This window comes from Crinia signifera, unplaced genomic scaffold, assembly GCF_055691185.1.
Source record: "Crinia signifera unplaced genomic scaffold, ASM5569118v1 HAP2_SCAFFOLD_111, whole genome shotgun sequence".
NCBI lineage: Eukaryota > Metazoa > Chordata > Amphibia > Anura > Myobatrachidae > Crinia > Crinia signifera.
This window is the reverse complement of record NW_028142005.1, coordinates 398740-416826: the sequence shown is the minus strand read 5'-3', so window position 1 is coordinate 416826 and position 18087 is coordinate 398740. Positions and strand designations below refer to the sequence as shown.

At 42.3% G+C, this 18087-nt stretch overlaps 14 non-coding genes and 8 pseudogenes across 14 annotated transcripts; all 22 read right to left on the bottom strand.

Annotated features, from left to right (window-relative positions):
• Window positions 1-8231: 8231 nt before the first annotated feature.
• On the bottom strand, window positions 8232-8350 carry LOC146052722 (5S ribosomal RNA; annotated as a pseudogene).
• A 346-nt stretch (window positions 8351-8696) lies between these two features.
• Window positions 8697-8815, bottom strand: LOC146052437 (5S ribosomal RNA). Its single transcript, XR_014467435.1, has one exon. It is a non-coding gene; the product is annotated as a 5S ribosomal RNA (ribosomal RNA).
• Window positions 8816-9160: 345 nt separating this feature from the next.
• Window positions 9161-9279, bottom strand: LOC146052635 (5S ribosomal RNA). The gene has a single exon (XR_014467614.1). It is a non-coding gene; the product is annotated as a 5S ribosomal RNA (ribosomal RNA).
• Window positions 9280-9625: 346 nt separating this feature from the next.
• LOC146052343 (5S ribosomal RNA) lies at window positions 9626-9744 on the bottom strand. Its single transcript, XR_014467351.1, has one exon. It is a non-coding gene; the product is annotated as a 5S ribosomal RNA (ribosomal RNA).
• A 345-nt stretch (window positions 9745-10089) lies between these two features.
• Window positions 10090-10208, bottom strand: LOC146052675 (5S ribosomal RNA; annotated as a pseudogene).
• A 346-nt stretch (window positions 10209-10554) lies between these two features.
• On the bottom strand, window positions 10555-10673 carry LOC146052720 (5S ribosomal RNA; annotated as a pseudogene).
• A 346-nt stretch (window positions 10674-11019) lies between these two features.
• Window positions 11020-11138, bottom strand: LOC146052436 (5S ribosomal RNA). Its single transcript, XR_014467434.1, has one exon. It is a non-coding gene; the product is annotated as a 5S ribosomal RNA (ribosomal RNA).
• A 345-nt stretch (window positions 11139-11483) lies between these two features.
• LOC146052713 (5S ribosomal RNA) lies at window positions 11484-11602 on the bottom strand (annotated as a pseudogene).
• A 346-nt stretch (window positions 11603-11948) lies between these two features.
• LOC146052342 (5S ribosomal RNA) lies at window positions 11949-12067 on the bottom strand. Its single transcript, XR_014467350.1, has one exon. It is a non-coding gene; the product is annotated as a 5S ribosomal RNA (ribosomal RNA).
• A 345-nt stretch (window positions 12068-12412) lies between these two features.
• On the bottom strand, window positions 12413-12519 carry LOC146052185 (5S ribosomal RNA; annotated as a pseudogene).
• Window positions 12520-12864: 345 nt separating this feature from the next.
• LOC146052548 (5S ribosomal RNA) lies at window positions 12865-12983 on the bottom strand. Its single transcript, XR_014467536.1, has one exon. It is a non-coding gene; the product is annotated as a 5S ribosomal RNA (ribosomal RNA).
• Window positions 12984-13328: 345 nt separating this feature from the next.
• LOC146052570 (5S ribosomal RNA) lies at window positions 13329-13447 on the bottom strand. Its single transcript, XR_014467556.1, has one exon. It is a non-coding gene; the product is annotated as a 5S ribosomal RNA (ribosomal RNA).
• A 346-nt stretch (window positions 13448-13793) lies between these two features.
• On the bottom strand, window positions 13794-13912 carry LOC146052636 (5S ribosomal RNA; annotated as a pseudogene).
• A 345-nt stretch (window positions 13913-14257) lies between these two features.
• Window positions 14258-14376, bottom strand: LOC146052634 (5S ribosomal RNA). Its single transcript, XR_014467613.1, has one exon. It is a non-coding gene; the product is annotated as a 5S ribosomal RNA (ribosomal RNA).
• Window positions 14377-14721: 345 nt separating this feature from the next.
• LOC146052523 (5S ribosomal RNA) lies at window positions 14722-14840 on the bottom strand. The gene has a single exon (XR_014467513.1). It is a non-coding gene; the product is annotated as a 5S ribosomal RNA (ribosomal RNA).
• A 344-nt stretch (window positions 14841-15184) lies between these two features.
• LOC146052181 (5S ribosomal RNA) lies at window positions 15185-15293 on the bottom strand (annotated as a pseudogene).
• Window positions 15294-15638: 345 nt separating this feature from the next.
• On the bottom strand, window positions 15639-15757 carry LOC146052315 (5S ribosomal RNA). Its single transcript, XR_014467325.1, has one exon. It is a non-coding gene; the product is annotated as a 5S ribosomal RNA (ribosomal RNA).
• Window positions 15758-16101: 344 nt separating this feature from the next.
• LOC146052184 (5S ribosomal RNA) lies at window positions 16102-16210 on the bottom strand (annotated as a pseudogene).
• Window positions 16211-16555: 345 nt separating this feature from the next.
• On the bottom strand, window positions 16556-16674 carry LOC146052493 (5S ribosomal RNA). Its single transcript, XR_014467486.1, has one exon. It is a non-coding gene; the product is annotated as a 5S ribosomal RNA (ribosomal RNA).
• Window positions 16675-17020: 346 nt separating this feature from the next.
• On the bottom strand, window positions 17021-17139 carry LOC146052580 (5S ribosomal RNA). The gene has a single exon (XR_014467565.1). It is a non-coding gene; the product is annotated as a 5S ribosomal RNA (ribosomal RNA).
• A 345-nt stretch (window positions 17140-17484) lies between these two features.
• LOC146052589 (5S ribosomal RNA) lies at window positions 17485-17603 on the bottom strand. Its single transcript, XR_014467573.1, has one exon. It is a non-coding gene; the product is annotated as a 5S ribosomal RNA (ribosomal RNA).
• A 345-nt stretch (window positions 17604-17948) lies between these two features.
• On the bottom strand, window positions 17949-18067 carry LOC146052348 (5S ribosomal RNA). Its single transcript, XR_014467354.1, has one exon. It is a non-coding gene; the product is annotated as a 5S ribosomal RNA (ribosomal RNA).
• Between the last annotated feature and the right edge of the window lie 20 nt (window positions 18068-18087).

Below are 18087 nucleotides of genomic sequence, written 5' to 3'. Positions count from 1 at the left end.
TATTGCACCAGTGGGACAGAACGCAGGCCGCAGGGTGAGGGATTATGTCAGTGTGATATACCGCAGGGTGAGGTATTGCGCAAGTGTGACAGAACGCAGGCTGCAGGGTGAGGGATTATGTCAGTGTGATAGAACGCAGGCCGCAGGGTGAGGGATTATGTCAGTGTGATAGACCGCAGGGTGAGATATTGCGCCAGTGTGACAGAACGCAGGCCGCAGGGTGAGGGATTATGTCAGTGTGATAGAACGCAGGCCGCAGGTTGAGGGATTATGTCAGTGTGATAGAACCCAGGCCGCAGGGTGAGGGATTATATCAGTGTGATAGAACCCAGGCCGCAGGGTGAGGGATTATGTCAGTGTGACAGAACGCAGGCCGCAGGGTGAGGGATTATGTCAGTGTGATAGAACGCAGGGTGAGGTATTGCGCCAGTGTGACAGAACGCAGGCCGCAGGGTGAGGGATTATGTCAGTGTGACAGAACGCAGGCCGCAGGGTGAGGGATTATGTCAGTGTGATAGAACACATGGTGAGGTATTGCACCAGTGTGACAGAACCCAGGCCGCAGGGTGAGGGATTATGTCAGTGTGATAGAACCCAGGCCGCAGGGTGAGGGATTATGTCAGTGTGATAGAACCCAGGTCACAGGGTGAGGGATTATGTCAGTGTGATAGAACCCAGGCCACAGGGTGAGGTAGAGCGTCATGTGATAGAGCGCAGGCTTCAGAAATAGGGCTGCTCCCAGGCAGTTTACCTCCCTCCCTGCTCCGCAGCAATCCAGTAATGGGCACAGGGCGCTGCCAGTATGTGTTCCAGCATAGGGGGTGGGGGCCCGCAGAGATATCAGTGTATGGGGCCCCAAAAATTCTGTTGCCGGCCCTGGTTCTGAGGGTCTGTCTGTGATGTCATAAAGGGCCTGCTGATCAATGGGCAGCTTTCTGATTGGCTGCTGTATTTGATTGACAGATGGAAGCTGGCAGCTGATTGGCTGTCTAGCCTTAAGTGCTTTACACACCTCCCTGATGGTACCACTGGCTAAGACTCCATCTCAGCTCATTGGGTAATGAAAAATTTAGAACAATTGATGGATGAAAGCAGGCAGGCCGGCCATTTTGGGACGCTCATTGGACTTGTTTAATGCAATGCACCTTTGTATATTCACATGCATTCGCTTCATGCTGTAACCACTGTGCATAAAAATTTGGAAACATGTCATACAGTGTATCATTTGGTGTCTAAGTCATGTTTCCCATATTTTCCCTTCCCAGATACTAGCCCGTTTGAGTGTTTTGGGCACTTTTTAGCTAAAATCATCCTACAGGGCCTAACTGCATAAGCTAAAGCCTGCCTATTTTGAATGGTGTAGTGGCCCCTGCAACCTCCAAAAATATCAGGACTTACTTCCCCATAACCTGCTAACTCACCCCTGAAATACATACTTATTCACCCTATTTTGTTAAGTGGACTCATTTCTCATTTGAAATGCCGATTTTTGGGTGGCCAGAAATGTGCGTCTTTAAAAGGTGATTTCTACGATACCCCACTTTTGCGCGTCGGACCTCAACTTTTCCCGTAAACGCAGAAAAAACTCAATTTTCAGGAGAAACGAGACAGACATTACCTCCCTCTGCCACCCACCCGCCCAACTGACAGCCAGCCATTAGACATGCACAGATAGTTCTGAGGGTCTGTCTGTGATGTCATAAAGGGCCTGCTGATCATTGGGCAGCTTTCTGATTGGCTGCTGTATTTGATTGACAGATGGAAGCTGGCAGCTGATTGGCTGTCTAGCCTAAAGTGCTTTACACACCTCCCTGATGGTACCACTGGCTAAGACTCCACCTCAGCTCATTGGGTAATGAAAAATTTAGAACAATTGATGGATGAAAGCAGGCAGGCCGGCCATTTTGGGATGCTCATTGGACTTGTTTAATGCAATGCACCTTTGTATTTTCACATGCATTCGCTTCATGCTGTAACCACTGTGCATAAAAATTTGGAAACATGGCATACAGTGTATCATTTGGTGTCTAAGTCATGTTTCCCATATTTTCCCTTCCCAGATACTAGCCCGTTTGAGTGTTTGGGGCACTTTTTAGCTAAAATCATCCTACGGGGCCTAACTGCATATGCTAAAGCCTGCCTATTTTGAATGGTGTAGTGGCCCCTGCAACCTCCAAAAATATCAGGACTTACTTCCCCAATAACCTGCTAACTCACCCCTGAAATACATACTTATTGACCCTATTTTGTTAATTGGACTCATTTCTCATTTGAAATGCCGATTTTTGGGGGGACAGAAATGTGCGTCTTTAAAAGGTGATTTCTACGATACCCCACTTTCGCGCGTCGGACCTCAACTTTTCCCGTAAACGCAGAAAAAACACAATTTTCAGGAGAAACGAGACAGACATCCCCTCCCTCTGCCACCCACCCGCCCAACTGACAGCCAGCCATTAGACATGCACAGATAGTTCTGAGGGTCTGTCTGTGATGTCATAAAGGGCCTGCTGATCAATGGGCAGCTTTCTGATTGGCTGCTGTATTTGATTGACAGATGGAAGCTGGCAGCTGATTGGCTGTCTAGCCTAAAGTGCTTTACACACCTCCCTGATGGTACCACTGGCTAAGACTACACCTCAGCTCATTGGGTAATGAAAAATTTAGAACAATTGAAGGATGAAAGCAGGCAGGCCGGCCATTTTGGGACGCTCATTGGACTTGTTTAATGCAATGCACCTTTGTATATTCACATGCATTCGCTTCATGCTGTAACCACTGTGCATAAAAATTTGGAAACATGGCATACAGTGTATCATTTGGTGTCTAAGTCATGTTTCCCATATTTTCCCTTCCCAGATACAAGCCCGTTTGAGTGTTTGGGGCAATTTTTAGCTAAAATCATCCTACAGGGCCTAACTGCATATGCTAAAGCTTGCCTATTTTGAATGGTGTAGTGGCCCCTGCAACCTCCAAAAATATCAGGACTTACTTCCCCAATAACCTGCTAACTCACCCCTGAAATACATACTTATTCACCCAATTTTGTTCATTGGACTCATTTCTCATTTGAAATGCCCATTTTTGGGGGGCCAGAAATGTGCGTCTTTAACCCCTTACCGCCGCAGCCTGTTTTTGCCTTCCTGTCAGAGCCCTTTTTTTCAAATCTGACATGTATCACTTTATGTGGGGATAACTTTTTATTGCTTTTACTTATACCAGTGATTTTGAGATTGTTTTCTCGTGACACATTGTACTTTAAGTTAGTGGTAAATTTTGGTCGATACAGTCTGTGTTTATTTGTGAAAAATACCAAAATGTCATAAAAAAATTGAAAATTTTGCAATTTGCAAAATGTTAAATTTTCTGCTTGTGAGACAAATAATCATACCACTCAAAATAGTTAATAACTAACAAAGACCATATGTCTACTTTATGTTGCCATCATAATTTCAACCTCCTTTTAATTTTTTTGGACACTAGGAGGCTTAAAATATGAATAGCAAATTCTCATATTTTCAAGAAAATTTCAAACACTGATTTTTTTAGGGACCAGTTCAGTTCTGATGTGACTTTGAGGGACTTGTATGTGAGACACCCCCATAAATGATGCCATTTCAAAAACTGCACCCCTCACAGTATTCAAAACAGCATTTTGGAAGTTTGTTAACCCTTTAATGTTTCACAGGAATAAAAACAAAGTGTAGGTGAAATTTCAAAATTTCATTTTTTTAGCAGATTTTCAATTTTAATACATTTTTCTAAGGAACACAGTAGATTTTACTATAGAAATGTGACTAAAAATTGATTCCCCCAATTCTTTTGTTTTCATAAATATCCTATATGTGGCCCTAGTGTGCACGTTGACCAAACCACAGGCTTCATAATAGAAGGAGCACCTACTTGATTTTGGAGCCTCCTTTTTATGAGATTTTTTTTAGGCACCATGTAGGTTTCTAGGCACCATAAGATGCTAAAAGTTAGGAACCTCCCCCACAAGTGATCCCATTTTGCAAACTACACCCCTCAGGGAATTCATCTAGGGGTATAGTGTACATTTCAAACCCCCAGGGGTTTCACCAATTTTGGTACAACTGGGCTGTGAAAATGAAAAATTACATTTTTTTACACAAAAATGCAGTTCTGGCTCAAAATTTTTCATTTTCACAAGGAATGAAGGAGACTAAGCACCCCAAAATCTGTGCCGCAATTTCTCCCGAGTACGGCAATGCCTCATATGTGACCAAAAAATACCATTTGGGTGCATGGCAGGACTCAGAAGGGAAGGAGTGATATTTGGATTTTGCAGCACAGATTCTGGTGGAATGAATGGTGGGTGCTATGTCGCATTAGCAAGACCCCCGAAGCACCAATACAGTGGAACCCCCCCACAAGTGACCCCATTTTGCAAACTACACCCCTCAGGGAATTCATCTAGGGGTATAGTGTACATTTCAAACCCCCAGGGGTTTTACCAATTTTGGTACAACTGGGCTGTGAAAATGAAAAATTACATTTTTTTACACAAAAATGCAGTTCTGGCTCAAAATTTTTAATTTTCACAAGGAATGAAGGAGACAAAGCACCCCAAAATCTGTGCCGCAATTTCTCCCGAGTACGGCAATGCCTCATATGTGACCAAAAAATACCATTTGGGTGCATGGCAGGACTCAGAAGGGAAGGAGTGATATTTGGATTTTGCAGCACAGATTCTGGTGGAATGAATAGTGGGTGCTATGTCGCATTAGCAAGACCCCCGAAGCACGGTGAAATGATGAACCTAATAATCCATAGATGTGTGGTATATTTTAAAACACTCCTTCATACATAGGCCGGGTTTGTCGGGGCAAGTTTCACAGTGGAAAATAGTTTGCTTTCTTATTCCCTTTTTATAGCAAACTTTGCACCTTTTTTGTGTCCTGCCCTTTTTTCCAGTGGAGGGGATTTCGTTAGGAAAATGCTGCCCTGATACAATACGGGGGCCAGTACTAGAAGTACTGGGGCCCTCTGCCTGCTGGTTCCCAAATATTAGGCCCTTTATGACTTCCTCTTGAAAGTGCATAAATGTCCCCGTCTGGCTGGTAGAACGGAATAGTACGTAAGCATTATACAGTGCCATCTGGATGATATACACGGCCAGCTTCTTATACCATATTTTTGTTTTCCGCAGGGCACTGTACGGCTTCAGTACCTGATCTGAAAGATCCACTCCGCCCATGTACTTATTGTAATCTAGGATACAAATAGGTTTTGAGGTGTGGGTACTGGTACCTCGTACAGGGACGGAGGTGGTACTGTCTCCGTGAATTGTTGTCAGTATAAGGACATCCCTCTTGTCCTTATATTTGACCAACAACATATTTTCGGTGGATTGTGCCCTGCTTTCACCCTTTCTCAGTAATTGGGCAACGTGCGTTTTTGGGAGGCCTCTTTGGTTCTTGCGCACAGTACCGCAAGCTGCTGTACCTCTTGAACCAAGGGCCTTAAACAGGGGGATGCTGGTGTAAAAGTTATCCACATAGAGGTGATAACCCTTATCCAGGAAGGGGTGCACTAAATCCCAGACAATCTTTCCACTAACACCTACGAGGGAGGGGGGGCATTCTGGCGGTTCAATTCTTGTGTCCTTCCCTTCATATACCCTAAACCTGTGGGTGTACCCTGAGGTACTTTCGCACAGCTTATACATTTTTATGCCATACCTTGCCCTCTTATTGGGAAGGTACTGGCGGAATTTAACCCTTCCTTTAAAATGTATAAGTGACTCGTCTACACAAATGAATTTTTCGGGGATGTACATCTCAGCAAATTTGGCGCTGAAATGATCAATGACCGGCCTGACTTTGAATAGCCGGTCAAAGGTGGGATCATCTCTGGGTGGGCACTGTGCATTATCGTTGTAATGCAAAAATTTAAGGATCGTCTCAAAACGAGTCCGGGTCATGGCCATACGATGAAGTGGGGTGCTGTACAGAACATCTGTACTCCAATATTGTCTAATTTCTGGCTTTTTAACTATGCCCATATGTAACACCAGACCCCAAAACGTCATCATCTCTACTGCATCTACAGGGGTCCACCTAGCAAATGATGACGTGGGGTTTTGAGCAATAAACTGCTGGGCATATAAATTACTTTGGTCCACCATTAAATTTATAAAATCATCAGAGAAAAATACTTTTAAAAAGTCAATTTCTTTGAGGCCTGTAGTATCAAATTGGGTTCCTGGGTTGGCCAAAAACTCAGGAACCTAGGGCTCAAAATTGTCTGGTGGTGGGGTCCATACGGGATCAATCATTTGGGGGGGGGTCTCAGCTGCTCTACGGGGGCGTCTTTGAGGGGGTCCCTCATCACTAGAGGAGGAAGAGGAGCTTAAGACGAATGCAAATTCATCGCTTACATCACTGGCTGTGTCAGAGGCAATAAGGGCATATGCCTCCTCCGCTGAAAACAGTCTTTGGGATGATTGGGACATTTTTATTATTTTTGTGTTTGTGTAATTGTAGTGTTTCAACACGTGTATAGTGTAGGGGGGGTACAAACTTTATTTCAACACGGGGGGTATGTAGTGTGTATGTAGTGCTTTAACACGTGTAAGTGCACTTAAGGGGCAGCAGCTTCAAGGCAGCTTTTGGTACAACCTTGAAGGGGTTAAAAGAAAAAAAAAAAAAGCTCCTGCGCCAAAAATTGAGCACAGATGTTGGTCAGTAACGTCCGTCACTGATCAGCGCTCAGCGGCCACAGGACACCCACAAAATCACCGTGGGTGTAAACAAATTTAAAAAAAAGACCCCACAGCACCCTAAAAAAAAAAAAAATTTAAAAAAACTGCTGATCAGTCAAAGGCAACAGGAATTTGATCCAAAAAAAAAATTAGATCAACCCTGTGCCAAAAATGCTGATCAGTGATGTACGTCACTGATCAGCGCTCAGCGGCCACAGGACACCCACAAAATCACCGTGGGTGTAAAAAAAAAATTAAAAAAAAGACCCCACAGCACCCTAAAAAAAAAAAAAAATGCTGATCAGTGATGCAACACTGATTAGCAGTGAGGGGCAGCAGGCGGGGTATATATAAAAAAAAAAACCTGCACCCCAAAAAAGTTGCTGATCAGTTAATACTGATCAGCACAAATGGGGGGCAGGAAAAAAAGCAATGCAGAGGGTTAAGCCCGTCTGCACTGCAATCAGCCACAGGGGGCAGGAGAGACAAAATTATATTTTACTATGATGCTGCAGCAGCAGAAGCAGGCAGCAGGCAGCACGGATGCCACCACACCACCAACGCTGATCGAGGTCAGATAGGTCACATAGGGGGGCAGTTAATACTGATCAGCACAAATGGGGGGCAGGAAAAAAAGCAGTGCAGAGGGTTAAGCCCGTCTGCACTGCAATCAGCCACAGGGGGCAGGAGAGACAGAATTATATTTTACTATGATGCTGCAGCAGCAGAAGCAGGCAGCAGGCAGCATGGATGCCACCACACCACCAACGCTGATCGAGGTCAGATAGGTCAGATAGGGGGACAGTTAATACTGATCAGCACAAATGGGGGGCAGGAAAAAAAGCAGTGCAGAGGGTTAAGCCCGTCTGCACTGCAATCAGCCACAGGGGGCAGGAGAGACAAAATTATATTTTACTATGATGCTGCAGCAGCAGAAGCAGGCAGCAGGCAGCACGGATGCCACCACACCACCAACGCTGATCGAGGTCAGATAGGTCAGATAGGGGGACAGATGGGCACGGAGACCGCTCTGCACGCTGTTCCTGACCGGAATGGCGGCGGCAGGGCGGTCTCCGTTACTTTCACTGAGGTGCAATGGCTGTGATTGGTCCGTCGGTCGGACGGACCAATCACAGCCTTGGGGGCAGGTGGGGTGAGGTGGGGTGACCACCAGTGACCCCTTTACACCCGGTGGTGATTGGTGCTGTACTTAACAGCACCAATCACCACCGATCCCTGTGTCAACGAGCGCCGTTATTCGCCGGTACACAGAAAACGCTGCAATTGGTTGTTCACATTTGAACAGCCAATCGCAGCGATCGCCGATGGGGGGGGACAGCAGCCATCTCCCCTCTGTCACCGCGTCTATAGAGGCGGTGACACTTTAAATGCATGACGTACATTTATGCCATGTGTCGGGAAGTACATCCCGACCATGACCATGTAGGTCAAATGTCGGGAAGGGGTTAAATAGCTAGAGAATAAAAACAATTTGCCAGTAATGTGAAAAAACCTACAGCACCTGGTGTTCCCATGTGGTCTCCCACCCAAGTACTAACCAGGCCCAACACTGCTTAGCTTCCAAGATGAGACGAGATTGGGCCTATCCAATGTGGTATGGATATGGGTGAGATACATGCACTTTTTTGCCCTCTTCTACTTCTATCACCAGGTAGGCTAATAAAAAAGTTTCCTAACTGTATTGGCTTACTGAAAAAAATCATGTGTTGGTAATGTAAAAAGACCTACAGGACATGATATTAGCAGGGGGTCTTAAATTAAACTACTAAAGAGGCTCAACACTCTATAGCTGCCAAAAGCAGTTGGAATTGGGCCTAAACAGTGTGGTAAGTCTTTAGGTGATGGCTATTGTGTCTGTTTGACCTCTTCCAAATGTCTGTGCTGGCAATAAAAAGAAAAAAGTTTCCAATTTAAATAGCTAGAGAATAAAAACAATTTTCCAGTAATGTGAAAAAACCTACAGCACCTGGTGTTCCCATGTGGTCTCCCACCCAAGTACTAACCAGGCCCAACACTGCTTAGCTTCCAAGATCAGACGAGATTGGGCCTATCCAATGTGGTATGGCTGTAGGGGAAATACAGGCACTTTTTTGCCCTCTTCTACTTCTATCACCAGGTAAGCTAATAAAAAAGTTTCCTAACTGTATTGGCTTACTGAAAAAAAACATGTGTTGGTAATGTAAAAAGACCTACAGGACATGATATTAGCAGGGGGTCTTAAATTAAACTACTAAAGAGCCTCAACACTGTTTAGCTGCCAAAAGCAGTTGGAATTGGGCCTAAACAGTGTGGTAAGTCTTTAGGTGATGGCTATTGTGTCTGTTTTACCTCTTCCAAATGTTAGTGCTGGCAATAAAAAGAAAAAGTTTCCAATTTAAATAGCTAGAGAATAAAAACAATTTGACAGTAATGTGAAAAAACCTACAGCACCTGGTGTTCCCATGTGGTCTCCCACCCAAGTACTAACCAGGCCCAACACTGCTTAGCTTATAAGATCAGATGAGATTTGGCCTATCCAATGTGGTATGGCTGTAGGTGAGATACAGGCACTTTTTTGCCCTCTTCTACTTCTATCACCAGGTAAGCTAATAAAAAAAGTTTCCTAACTTTATTGGCTTACTGAAAAAAATCATGTGTTGGTAATGTAAAAAGACCTACAGGACATGATATTAGCAGGGGGTCTTAAATTAAACTACTAAAGAGGCTCAACACTGTTTAGCTGCCAAAAGCAGTTGGAATTGGGCCTAAACAGTGTGGTAAGTCTTTAGGTGATTGCTATTGTGTCTGTTTGACCTCTTCCAAATGTCTGTGCTGGCAATAAAAAGAAAAAGTTTCCAATTTAAATAGCTAGAGAATAAAAACAATTTGCCAGTAATGTGAAAAAACCTACAGCACCTGGTGTTCCCATGTGGTCTCCCACCCAAGTACTAACCAGGCCCAACATTGCTTAGCTTCCAAGATCAGACGAGATTGGGCCTATCCAATGTGGTATGGCTGTAGGGGAGATACGGGCACTTTTTTGCCCTCTTCTACTTCTATCACCAGGTAAGCTAATACAAAAGTTTCCTAACTGTATTGGCTTACTGAAAAAAATCATGTGTTGGTAATGTAAAAAGACCTACAGGACATGATATTAGCAGAGGGTCTTAAATTAAACTACTAAAGAGCCTCAACACTGTTTAGCTGCCAAAAGCAGTTGGAATTGGGCCTAAACAGTGTGGTAAGTCTTTAGGTGATGGCTATTGTGTCTGTTTTACCTCTTCCAAATGTTAGTGCTGGCAATAAAAAGAAAAAGTTTCCAACTTAAATAGCTAGAGAATAAAAACAATTTGACAGTAATGTGAAAAAACCTACAGCACCTGGTGTTCCCATGTGGTCTCCCACCCAAGTACTAACCAGGCCCAACACTGCTTAGCTTATAAGATCAGATGAGATTTGGCCTATCCAATGTGGAATGGCTGTAGGTGAGATACAGGCACTTTTTTGCCCTCTTCTACTTCTATCACCAGGTAAGCTAATAAAAAAAGTTTCCTAACTTTATTGGCTTACTGAAAAAAATCATGTGTTGGTAATGTAAAAAGACCTACAGGACATGATATTAGCAGGGGGTCTTAAATTAAACTACTAAAGAGGCTCAACACTGTTTAGCTGCCAAAAGCAGTTGGAATTGGGCCTAAACAGTGTGGTAAGTCTTTAGGTGATTGCTATTGTGTCTGTTTGACCTCTTCCAAATGTCTGTGCTGGCAATAAAAAGAAAAAGTTTCCAATTTAAATAGCTAGAGAATAAAAACAATTTGCCAGTAATGTGAAAAGACCTACAGCACCTGGTGTTCCCATGTGGTCTCCCACCCAAGTACTAACCAGGCCCAACACTGCTTAGCTTCCAAGATGAGACGAGATTGGGCCTATCCAATGTGGTATGGATATGGGTGAGATACATGCACTTTTTTGCCCTCTTCTACTTCTATCACCAGGTAGGCTAATAAAAAAGTTTCCTAACTGTATTGGCTTACTGAAAAAAATCATGTGTTGGTAATGTAAAAAGACCTACAGGACATGATATTAGCAGGGGGTCTTAAATTAAACTACTAAAGAGGCTCAACACTCTATAGCTGCCAAAAGCAGTTGGAATTGGGCCTAAACAGTGTGGTAAGTCTTTAGGTGATGGCTATTGTGTCTGTTTGACCTCTTCCAAATGTCTGTGCTGGCAATAAAAAGAAAAAAGTTTCCAATTTAAATAGCTAGAGAATAAAAACAATTTTCCAGTAATGTGAAAAAACCTACAGCACCTGGTGTTCCCATGTGGTCTCCCACCCAAGTACTAACCAGGCCCAACACTGCTTAGCTTCCAAGATCAGACGAGATTGGGCCTATCCAATGTGGTATGGCTGTAGGGGAAATACAGGCACTTTTTTGCCCTCTTCTACTTCTATCACCAGGTAAGCTAATAAAAAAGTTTCCTAACTGTATTGGCTTACTGAAAAAAAACATGTGTTGGTAATGTAAAAAGACCTACAGGACATGATATTAGCAGGGGGTCTTAAATTAAACTACTAAAGAGCCTCAACACTGTTTAGCTGCCAAAAGCAGTTGGAATTGGGCCTAAACAGTTTGGTAAGTCTTTAGGTGATGGCTATTGTGTCTGTTTTACCTCTTCCAAATGTTAGTGCTGGCAATAAAAAGAAAAAGTTTCCAATTTAAATAGCTAGAGAATAAAAACAATTTGACAGTAATGTGAAAAAACCTACAGCACCTGGTGTTCCCATGTGGTCTCCCACCCAAGTACTAACCAGGCCCAACACTGCTTAGCTTATAAGATCAGATGATATTTGGCCTATCCAATGTGGTATGGCTGTAGGTGAGATACAGGCACTTTTTTGCCCTCTTCTACTTCTATCACCAGGTAAGCTAATAAAAAAAGTTTCCTAACTTTATTGGCTTACTGAAAAAAATCATGTGTTGGTAATGTAAAAAGACCTACAGGACATGATATTAGCAGGGGGTCTTAAATTAAACTACTAAAGAGGCTCAACACTGTTTAGCTGCCAAAAGCAGTTGGAATTGGGCCTAAACAGTGTGGTAAGTCTTTAGGTGATTGCTATTGTGTCTGTTTGACCTCTTCCAAATGTCTGTGCTGGCAATAAAAAGAAAAAGTTTCCAATTTAAATAGCTAGAGAATAAAAACAATTTGCCAGTAATGTGAAAAAACCTACAGCACCTGGTGTTCCCATGTGGTCTCCCACCCAAGTACTAACCAGGCCCAACATTGCTTAGCTTCCAAGATCAGACGAGATTGGGCCTATCCAATGTGGTATGGCTGTAGGGGAGATACGGGCACTTTTTTGCCCTCTTCTACTTCTATCACCAGGTAAGCTAATACAAAAGTTTCCTAACTGTATTGGCTTACTAAAAAAAATCATGTGTTGGTAATGTAAAAAGACCTACAGGACATGATATTAGCAGGGGGTCTTAAATTAAACTACTAAAGAGCCTCAACACTGTTTAGCTGCCAAAAGCAGTTGGAATTGGGCCTAAACAGTGTGGTAAGTCTTTAGGTGATGACTATTGTGTTTGTTTTACCTCTTCCAAATGTTAGTGCTGGCAATAAAAAGAAAAAGTTTCCAATTTAAATAGCTAGAGAATAAAAACAATTTGCCAGTAATGTGAAAAAACCTACAGCACCTGGATTTCCCATCCAAGTACTAGCCAGGCCCAACACTGCTTAGCTTATAAGATCAGATGAGATTGGGCCTATCCAATGTGGTATGGCTGTAGGTGAGATACAGGCACTTTTTTGCCCTCTTCTACTTCTATCACCAGGTAAGCTAATAAAAAAGTTTCCTAACTGTATTGGCTTACTGAAAAAAATCATGTGTTGGTAATGTAAAAATACCTACAGGACATGATATTAGCAGGGGGTCTTAAATTAAACTACTAAAGAGGCTCAACACTGTTTAGCTGCCAAAAGCAGTTGGAATTGGGCCTAAACAGTGTGGTAAGTCTTTAGGTGATGGATATTGTGTCTGTTTTACCTCTTCCAAATGTCAGTGCTGGCAATAAAAAGAAAAAGTTTCCAATTTAAATAGCTAGAGAATAAAAACAATTTGCCAGTAATGTGAAAAAACCTACAGCACCTGGTGTTCCCATGTGGTCTCCTACCCAAGTACTAACCAGGCCCAACACTGCTTAGCTTCCAAGATCAGACGAGATTGGGCCTATCCAATGAGGTATGGCTGTAGGTGAGATCCAGGCACTTTTTTGCCCTCTTCTACTTCTATCACCAGGTAAGCTAATAAAAAAGTTACCTAACTGTATTGGCTTACTGAAAAAAATCATGTGTTGGTAATGTAAAAAGACCTACAGGACATGATATTAGCAGGGGGTCTTAAATTAAACTGCTAAAGAGCCTCAACACTGTTTAGCTGCCAAAAGCAGTTGGAATTGGGCCTAAACAATGTGGTAAGTCTTTAGGTGATGGATATTGTGTCTGTTTTACCTCTTCCAAATGTCAGTGTTGGCAATAAAAAGAAAAAGTTTCCAATTTAAATAGTTAGAGAATAAAAACAATTTGCCAGTAATGTGAAAAAACCTACAGCACCTGGTGTTCCCATGTGGTCTCCCACCCAAGTACTAACCAGGCCCAACACTGTTTAGCTTCCAAGATCAGACAAGATTGGGCCTATCCAATGTGGTATGGCTGTAGGTGAGATACAGGCACTTTTTTGCCCTCTTCTACTTCTATCACCAGGTAAGGTAATACAAAAGTTTCCTAACTGTATTGGCTTACTGAAAAAAAATCATGTGTTGGTAATGTAAAAAGACCTACAGGACATGATATTAGCAGGGGGTCTTAAATTAAACTACTAAAGAGGCTCAACACTGTTTAGCTGCCAAAAGCAGTTGGAATTGTGCCTAAACAGTGTGGTAAGTCTTTAGGTGATGGCTGTTGTGTCTGTTTGACCTCTTCCAAATGTCTGTGCTGGCAATTAAAAGAAAAAGTTTCCAATTTAAATAGCTAGAGAATAAAAACAATTTGCCAGTAATGTGAAAAAACCTACAGCACCTGGTGTTCCCATGTGGTCTCCCACCTAAGTACTATCCAGGCCCAACACTGCTTAGCTTCCAAGATCAGACAAAATTGGGCCTATCCAATGTGGTATGGCTGTAGGTGAGATACAGGCACTTATTTGCCCTCTTCTACTTCTATCACCAGGTAAGCTAATAAAAAAGTTTCCTAACTGTATTGGCTTACTGAAAAAAATCATGTGTTGGTAACGTAAAAAGACCTACAGGACATGATATTAGCAGGGGGTCTTAAATTAAACTACTAAAGAGGCTCAACACTGTTTAGCTGCCAAAAGCAGTTGGAATTGGGCCTAAACAGTGTGGTAAGTCTTTAGGTAATGGCTATTGTGTCTGTTTGAACTCTTCCAAATGTCTGTGCTGGCAATAAAAAGAAAAAGTTTCCAATCTAAATAGCAAGAGAATAAAAACAATTTGCCAGTAATGTGAAAAAACCTACAGCACCTGGTGTTCCCATGTGGTCTCCCACCCAAGTACTAACCAGGCCCAACACTGCTTAGCTTCCAAGATCAGACAAGGTTGGGCCTATCCAATGTGGTATGGCTGTAGGTGAGATACAGGCACTTTTTTGCCCTCTTCTACTTCTATCACCACGTAAGCTAATACAAAAGTTTCCTAACTGTATTGGCTTACTGAAAAAAATCATGTGTTGGTAATGTAAAAAGACCTACAGGACATGATATTAGCAGGGGGTCTTAAATTAAACTACTAAAGAGGCTCAACACTGTTTAGCTGCCAAAAGCAGTTGGAATTGGGCCTAAACAGTGTGGTAAGTCTTTAGGTGATGGCTATTGTGTCTGTTTGACCTCTTCCAAATGTCTGTGCTGGCAATAAAAAGAAAAAGTTTCCAATTTAAATAGCTAGAGAATAAAAACAATTTGCCAGTAATGTGAAAAAACCTACAGCACCTGGTGTTCCCATGTGGTCTCCCACCCAAGTACTAACCAGGCCCAACACTGCTTAGCTTCCAAGATCAGACAAGATTGGGCCTATCCAATGTGGTATGGCTGTAGGTGAGATACAGGCACTTTTTTGCCCTCTTCTACTTCTATCACCAGGTAAGTTATAAAAAAGTTACCTAACTGTATTGGCTTACTGAAAAAAATCATGTGTTGGTAATGTAAAAAGACCTACAGGACATGATATTATCAGGGGGTCTTAAATTAAACTACTAAATAGCCTCAACACTGTTTACCTGCCAAAAGCAGTTGGAATTGGGCCTAAACAGTGTGGTAAGTCTTTAGGTGATGGATATTGTGTCTGTTTTACCTCTTCCAAATGTCAGTGCTGGCAGAAAAAAGAAAAAGTTTCCAATTTAAATATCTAGAGAATAAAAACAATTTGCCAGTAATGTGAAAAAACCTACAGCACCTGGTGTTCCCATGTGGTCTCCCACCCAAGTACTATCCAGGCCCAACACTGCTTTGCTTCCAAGATCAGGCCTATCCAATGTGGTATGGCTGTAGGTGAGATACAGGTACTTTTTAGCCCTCTTCTACTTCTATCACCAGGTAAGCTAATACAAAAGTTTCCTAACTGTATTGGCTTACTGAAAAAAATCATGTGTTGGTAATGTAAAAAGACCTACAGGACATGATATTAGCAGGGGGTCTTAAATTAAACTACTAAAGAGGCTCAACACTGTTTAGCTGCCAAAAGCAGTTGGAATTGGGCCTAAACAGTGTGGTAAGTCTTTAGGTGATGGCTATTGTGTCTGTTTGACCTCTTCCAAATGTCTGTGCTGGCAATAAAAAGAAAAAGTTTCCAATTTAAATAGCTAGAGAATAAAAACAATTTGCCAGTAATGTGAAAAAACCTACAGCACCTGGTGTTCCCATGTGGTCTCCCACCCAAGTACTAACCAGGCCCAACACTGCTTAGCTTCCAAGATCAGACGAGATTGGGCCTATCCAATGTGGTATGGCTGTAGGTGAGATACAGGCACTTTTTTGCCCTCTTCTACTTCTATCACCAGGTAAGTTATAAAAAAGTTACCTAACTGTATTGGCTTACTGAAAAAAATCATGTGTTGGTAATGTAAAAAGACCTACAGGACATGATATTATCAGGGGGTCTTAAATTAAACTACTAAATAGCCTCAACACTGTTTACCTGCCAAAAGCAGTTGGAATTGGGCCTAAACAGTGTGGTAAGTCTTTAGGTGATGGATATTGTGTCTGTTTTACCTCTTCCAAATGTCAGTGCTGGCAATAAAAAGAAAAAGTTTCCAATTTAAATATCTAGAGAATAAAAACAATTTGCCAGTAATGTGAAAAAACCTACAGCACCTGGTGTTCCCATGTGGTCTCCCACCCAAGTACTATCTAGGCCCAACACTGCTTTGCTTCCAAGATCAGGCCTATCCAATGTGGTATGGCTGTAGGTGAGATACAGGTACTTTTTAGCCCTCTTCTACTTCTATCACCAGGTAAGCTAATACAAAAGTTTCCTAACTGTATTGGCTTACTGAAAAAAATCATGTGTTGGTAATGTAAAAAGACCTACAGGACATGATATTAGCAGGGGGTCTTAAATTAAACTACTAAAGAGGCTCAACACTGTTTAGCTGCCAAAAGCAGTTGGAATTGGGCCTAAACAGTGTGGTAAGTCTTTAGGTGATGGCTATTGTGTCTGTTTGAACTCTTCCAAATGTCTGTGCTGGCAATAAAAAGAAAAAGTTTCCAATCTAAATAGCTAGAGAATAAAAACAATTTGCCAGTAATGTGAAAAAACCTACAGCACCTGGTGTTCCCATGTGGTCTCCCACCCAAGTACTAACCAGGCCCAACACTGCTTAGCTTCCAAGATCAGACGAGGTTGGGCCTATCCAATGTGGTATGGCTGTAGGTGAGATACAAGCACTTTTTTGCCCTCTTCTACTTCTATCACCAGGTAAGCTAATAAAAAAGTTTCCTAACTGTATTGGCTTACTTAAAAAAAATCATGTGTTGGTAATGTAAAAAGACCTACAGGACATGATATTAGCAGGGGGTCTTAAATTAAACTACTAAAGCGGCTCAACACTGTTTAGCTGCCAAAAGCATTTGGAATTGGGCCTAAACAGTATGGTAAGTCTTTAGGTGATGGCTATTGTGTCTGTTTGACCTCTTCCAAATGTCTGTACTGGCAATAAAAAGAAAAAGTTTCCAATTTAAATAGCTAGAGAATAAAAACAATTTGCCTGTAATGTGAAAAAACCTACAGCACCTGGTGTTCCCATGTGGTCTCCCACCCAAGTACTAACCAGGCCCAACACTGCTTTGCTTCCAAAATCAGACGAGATTGGGCCTATCCAATGTGGTATGGCTGTAGGTGAGATACAGGCACTTTTTTGCCCTCTTCTACTTCTATCACCAGGTAAGCTAATAAAAAAGTTTCCTAACTGTATTGGCTTACTGAAAAAAATCATGTGTTGGTAATGTAAAAAGACCTACAGGACATGATATTAGCAGGGGGTCTTAAATTAAACTACTAAACCAGCTCAACACTGTTTAGCTGCCAAAAGCAGTTGGAATTGGGCCTAAACAGTGTGGTAAGTCTTTAGGTGATGGCTATTGTGTCTGTTTGACCTATTCCAAATGTCTGTACTGGCAATAAAAAGAAAAAGTTTCCAATTTAAATAGCTAGAGAATAAAAACAATTTGCCTGTAATGTGAAAAAACCTAGAGCACCTGGTGTTCCCATGTGGTCTCCCACCCAAGTACTAACCAGGCCCAACACTGCTTAGCTTCCAAGATCAGACGAGATTGGGCCTATCCAATGTGGTATGGCTGTAGGTGAGATACAGGCACTTTTTTGCCCTCTTCTACTTTTATCACCAGGTAAGCTAATAAAAAAGTTTCCTAACTGTATTGGCTTACTGAAAAAAATCATGTGTTGGTAATGTAAAAAGACCTACAGGACATGATATTAGCAGGGAGTCTTAAATTAAACTACTAAAGAGGCCCAACACTGTTTAGCTGCCAAAAGCAGTTGGAATTGGGCCTAAACAGTGTGGTAAGTCTTTAGGTGATGGCTATTGTGTCTGTTTGACCTCTTCCAAATGTCTGTGCTGGCAATAAAAAGAAAAAGTTTCCAATTTAAATAGCTAGAGAATAAAATTAATTTGCCAGTAATGTGAAAAAACCTACAGCACCTGGTGTTCCCATGTGGTCTCCCACCCAAGTACTAACCAGGCCCAACACTGCTTAGCTTCCAAGTTCAGACGAGATTGGGCCTATCCAATGTGGTATGGCTGTAGTTGAGATACAGGCACTTTTTTG